The sequence below is a fragment of the Arachis hypogaea genome, chromosome 20 (assembly GCF_003086295.3).
Source record: "Arachis hypogaea cultivar Tifrunner chromosome 20, arahy.Tifrunner.gnm2.J5K5, whole genome shotgun sequence".
NCBI classification, from domain to species: Eukaryota; Viridiplantae; Streptophyta; class Magnoliopsida; order Fabales; family Fabaceae; genus Arachis; species Arachis hypogaea.
The window spans coordinates 68,755,489-68,761,578 of record NC_092055.1 but is presented as its reverse complement, the minus strand read 5'-3'; the positions used below and the strand labels follow the sequence as shown (position 1 = coordinate 68,761,578).

The 6,090-nt window shown below is 37.5% G+C and overlaps 1 non-coding gene across 1 annotated transcript; it reads left to right on the top strand.

Annotated features, from left to right (window-relative positions):
- The first annotated feature begins 448 nt into the window (after positions 1-448).
- Positions 449-556, top strand: LOC112787384 (small nucleolar RNA R71). Its single transcript, XR_003194800.1, has one exon. It is a non-coding gene; the product is annotated as a small nucleolar RNA R71 (small nucleolar RNA).
- The last annotated feature ends 5,534 nt before the right edge of the window (positions 557-6,090 follow it).

Below are 6,090 nucleotides of genomic sequence, written 5' to 3'. Positions count from 1 at the left end.
TCCATGAGAAATTTGGATGATTTCTCCATGTTGAGTTATAGGTGTTTCCATAAGGTTCACCTAAGTAATTTACCTCTGCTATTGCAGGGTTCTCAGGATCATAGGCTTCTTCTTCAGAAGATGCCTCTTGAGTACTATTGGATGCAGCTTGCATTCCATGCAGACTCTGAGAAATCATATTGACTTGCTGAGTCAATATTTTGTTCTGAGCCAATATGGCATTCAGAGTATCAACTTCAAGAACTCCCTTCTTCGTAGGCGTCCCATTACTCACAGGATTCCTTTCAGAAGTGTACATGAACTGGTTATTAGCAACCATGTCAATGAGTTCTTGAGCTTCTGCAGGCATTTTCTTTAGGTGAATGGATCCACCTGCAGAAGTGTCCAGTGACATTTTTGATAGCTCAGATAAACCATCATAGAATATATCCAGGATGGTCCATTCTGAAAGCATGTCAGAAGGACACTTTTTGGTCAACTGTTTGTATCTTTCCCAAGCTTCATAGAGGGATTCACCTTCTTTCTGTCTGAAGGTTTGAACATCAGCTCTAAGCTTGCTCAGCTTTTGAGGAGGAAAGTACTTGGCTAAGAAAGCCGTGACCAGCTTATCCCAAGAGTTCAGGCTGTCTTTGGGTTGAGAATCCAACCATAATCTAGCTCTGTCTCTTACAGCAAAAGGGAAAAGCATGAGCCTGTAGACTTCAGGATCTACTCCATTAGTCTTAACAGTATCACATATCTGCAAGAATTCAGTTAAGAACTGAAAAGGATCTTCAGATGGAAGTCCATGAAACTTGCAGTTCTGCTGCATCAGAGAAACTAATTGAGGTTTCAGCTCAAAGTTGTTTGCTCCAATGGCAGGAATGGAGATGCTTCTTCCATGTAAATTGGAATTAGGTGCAGTAAAGTCACCAAGCATCTTCCTTACATTATTATTATTTTCGGCTGCCATCTCCTCTGCCTGTTCGAAAATTTCTGAAAGGTTATCTCTGGATTGTTGTATTTTAGCTTCTCTTAATTTTCTATTCAGAGTCCTTTCAGGTTCTGGATCTGCTTCCACAAGAATGTTCTTATCCTTGCTCCTGCTCATATGACAAAGAAGAAGGCACAAAATAATAATAATAATAATAGAGATCCTTTATACCACAGTATAGAGATCCCTGTGTGAGTAGAAGAAGAGAAGAAAAGAAAATCTGAACTCAGAGAGAGAGGGGGTTTGGATTTTTGGTGAGTTAAAGGAAAGATGTTAGTATATCAATAAACAAATAGAAGAAGATGAGAGGGGGAAGTGAATTTTCGAAAACAATTTTTGAAAATGAGTTAGTGATTTTCGAAAATAGTTTTTGAAAAAGGTTAGTATTTTTTTTCGAATTCTTTTTTATAAAAAATAAAAATAATTAGTTAATAAAAAAGAAATTTTTGATCCGCCTGTCACGCGGACGACCCGGGTTCGATCCCCGGCAACGGCGCCAAAAACTTGGTGTACGAAATTGTGATCTCTGGTAATGGCTTCTCAGGCCAGATACTCTGATCTAGTTTTACAGTCTGTCACAATCTTCGATACAGCTGACCAGCAAGTGCACTGGGTCGTCCAAGTAATACCTTACGTGAGTAAGGGTCGAATCCCACAGAGATTGTTGGTATGAAGCAAGCTATGGTCACCTTGTAAATCTCAGTCAGGCAGATATAAAGTGATAATGGTGTTTTCGAATATGATATAATAAAAGAGGGAAGATATTTTCGAAAATTAGAGAGAGAGAGTTAGTTAGGTAGTTTTGAAAAAGTTAAGAAACAAACAAAAAGTTAGTTAGTTAGTTGAAACAAATTTTGAAAAGATAAGGAGTTAGGAAGTTAGAAAAGATATTTTGAAATCAATTTTTTTGAAAAAGATAAGATGAGAAGATATTTTTGAAAAGATATGATAGAAATTAGTTTTGAAAAAGATTTGATTTTTAAAATCACAATTAATGACTTGATTCACAAGAAATCACAAGATATGATTCTAGAACTTAAAGTTTGAATCTTTCTTAACAAGTAAGTAACAAACTTGAAATTTTTGAATCAAAACATTAATTGATTAGTTATTTCGAAAATTTTATATAAAAATAAGAAAAAGATTTTTGAAAAAGATTTTTGGAATTTTCGAAAATAACTAAGAAATTTGAAAAAGATTTGATTTTTGAAAAAGATTTTGAAAAAGATAAGATTTTCAAATTGAAAATTTGATTTGACTCATAAGAAACAACTTTGATTTTTAAAAATTTTTGAAAAAGTCAACTCAATTTTCGAATTTGATGAGAGAAAAAGGGAAAGATATTTTTTTGATTTTTTTGAATTTTTATGAAAACATGAAAATTATGCAATGCATGAAATTTTTAGATCAAAACATGAATGTATGCAAGAATGCCATGAATGTCAAGATGAACACCAAGAACACTTTGAATGTCAAGATGAACATCATAGACACAATTTTGAAAAATTTTTTAATGCAAAGAAAACATGCAAGACACCAAACTTAGAATTCTTTAATGCTTACGCACTAAGGATTCAAGAATGCATATGAAAAACAAGAAAAGACACAAAACATGAAATCATCAAGATCAAACAAGAAGACTTACCAAGAACAACTTGAAGATCATGAAGAACACTATGAATGCATGATATTTTCGAAAAATGCAAGATGCATATGCAAGTGACACCAAACTTATGATATGACTCAAGACTCAAACAAGAAACACAAAAATATTTTTGATTTTTATGATTTTCTATTTTTTTTTTGTATTTTCTTTTAATTTTTTCGAAAATTATTGTGAAAAGTAAGAATAAGGATTTCAAAATCTTCAATATGAATTCCAGGAATCTTGTCATGTTAGTCTTAAAGCTCCAATCAAAGGGTCAGGCATGGCTTAATAGCCAGCCAAGCTTTAATAAAAATATGAGTGTAATTCAGACATGACAAGCCTGACATACCCTATCCAGAAGGATTGGGCATGACTCCACTGAAGTGATTAGCCAATCCCAAAGCAGTTTGGGTATGGCTTTACAGCCAGATAGGCTTCAACATGCTTCATGAAACACTAGAATTCATTCTTAAAAATTTTGAAGCCATAGAATAATTTATTTTTTGAAAACATTGTTATTTTAAAATATTTTTTTTTTCGAAAACAGATGAGAAAATTTTGAAATATTTTTGAAAAATTTTTGAAAAGAAAACAAAAAGAAAATTACCTAATCTGAGCAACAAGATGAACCGTCAGTTGTCCAAACTCGAACAATCCCCGGCAACGGCGCCAAAAACTTGGTGCCGAAATTGTGATCTCTGGTAATGGTTTCTTAGGCCAGATACTCTGATCTAGTTTTACAGTCTGTCACAACTTCGATACAACTAACCAGCAAGTGCACTGGGTCGTCCAAGTAATACCTTACGTGAGTAAGGGTCGAATCCCACGGAGATTGTTGGTATGAAGCAAGCTATGGTCACCTTGTAAATCTCAGTTAGGCGGATATAAATTGATAATGATGTTTTCGAATTATAAATAATAGACTAGGGATAGAGATACTTATGTAAATCATTGGTAGGAATTTCAGATAAGCGAATGGAGATGCTTTTCGTTCCTCTGAACCTCTGCTTTCCTACTATCTTCATCCAATCAGTCTTACTCCTTTCCATGGCTGGCTTTATGCAAGGGCATCACCGTTGTCAGTGGCTACATCCCCTCCTCTCAGTGAATAATATGCTCACGCACCCTGTCACGGCACGGCTATTCATCTGTCGGTTCTCGATCATGCTGGAATAAGATTCACCCTCCTTTTGCGTCTGTCACTAACGCCCAGCACTCGCGAGTTTGAAGCTCGTCACAGTCATTCAATCATTGAATCCTACTCAGAATACCACATACAAGGTTTAGACCTTCCGGATTCTCTTGAATGCCGCCATCATTCTAGCTTACGCCACGAAGATTCTGGTTAGGAGATCTAAGAGATACTCATTCTAGCTTAATTCATGTAGAACAGAAGTGTTTGTCAGGCACGCGTTCATAAGGGGGAAGGATGATGAGCGTCACACATAATCATCACCTTCATCACGTTCTTGGGTGCGAATGGATATCTTAGAAGCGAAATAAGAAGAATTGAATAGAAAACAGTAGTACTTTGTATTAATCTTTGAGGAACAGCAGAGCTCCACACCTTAATCTATGGAGTGTAGAAACTCTACCGTTGAAAATACATAAGTGAAGGTCCAGGCATGGCCGAGATGGCCAGCCCCCTAAAACGTGATCAAAGGATCATAAGGTAATCCAAAGATGCCTAATAAAATAGTAAGAGGTCCTATTTATAATAAACTAGCTACTAGGGTTTACATGAGTAAGTATTTGATGAATAAATCCACTTCCGGGGCCCACTTGGTGTGTGTTTGGGCTGAGCCTAAGTGTTGCACGTGCAGAGGCCATTTGTGGAGTTGAACGCCAGTATTTGTGCCAGTTTGGGCGTTCAACTCTGGTTTTGGATCCTTTTCTGGCGCTGGACGCCAGATTTGGGCAGAAGGCTGGCGTTGAACGCCAGTTTACGTCGTCTATTCTTAGCCAAAGTATGGACTATTATATATTTCTAGAAAGCCCTGGATGTCTACTTTCCAACGCAATTGGAAGCGCGCCATTTCGAGTTCTGTAGCTCTAGAAAATCCACTTTGAGTGCAGGGAGGTCAGAATCCAACAGCATCAGCAGTCCTTCTTCAACCTCTAAATCTGATTTCTGCTCAAGTCCCTCAATTTCAGCCAGAAAATACCTGAAATCACAGAAAAACACACAAACTCATAGTAAAGTCCAGAAATGTGAATTTAACACAAAATCTATTAAAAACATCCCTAAAAGTAACTAGATTCTACTAAAAATATACTAAAAACAATGCCAAAAAGCGTATAAATTATCCGCTCATCAGCGTGCGCACGCACACCCCTGTTCGTATGCACACGCCCTATTTTTCAAACTTAAACTTTGTTTTCAAGTATTTTACCTTCCCAACAAGCTTGTGAACTTCTACGAAACCTATTTTAATACTCTTGGACTTATCCTCGGGTATTGAAACATGGGAAATGTAAGAAGTTTGATTTTGTGTTATTTTAAAAAGTTAGAGAACGAAGGCCTAGGTTTCTGGTGTACTGAGGATGGGTTTAGTGGAGTGCGGAAGAAGAATGGTATATGAAATGAGAAGTTGACGAACTAGTGAGTTCGGAATGAAAAGTTAAGAATTGAGGATGGTTGTGATGAGTGAAAACTTGGAAAGGAATGATTATGGTTAACGGAATGAGTATGGGTGGAAAGGTGCTATGAGCACTGGCCCCTGAGATTGAATTTGTGATTATGATATGTTTTGTTATCCGTCGTAGGGGCTGTGACAGTCTCCCGTCTACGTTCGGATATGAGAGTTGAAGCTGGGCTTCTCACTCATATTTCTCGCAACCAGAGGAAGGTGGTAGGGCACGCTCCCTTGGAATGTTTTCCTCTGAAAGGAGAAGGTGGTAGGGCACTCATCCCTTGGAATTATTCCTCCTGAAAATGCGATTTCTCTCTGATTGCAAGGTGGTAGGGCACTAACCCACGGAATCATACGGCAACAAGAGGAAGGTAGTAGGGCACGCTCCCTCGGATTGTTTCCCTCTAAAAGGAGAAGGTGGTAGGGCACTCATCCCTCAGAATTATTCATCCTTATGCGCAATAGAGAGACTAATCCGAGAGTTGTCGACCAGATTTTCTGTCGGGTTTGCCATTATAACCGACATGTGATATCACAGCCAATAGGACAGACATTCATCATGTGCATCTTCTATATGTTTGCTTGCTTTGATTACTTGAGTTTGCCTAATTGTATAATATGCCTACTTGCTTCTTGAATTAATTGTTATATATATGAATACTACCTGTGTTTTACTTGCTTGCATTAATTGTGATTGTCTGGCAACGAGGAGGCTAGGTAGGTGGTGGCAATGGGATCGCATGGAGGTTAGGGTGGCGAAGGCTGTGGGATACAGCGGTGTGACTAGTTCTAGTTAGAAATCTCCTAAGTTAGATAACCCTACTTATGGTTTATGG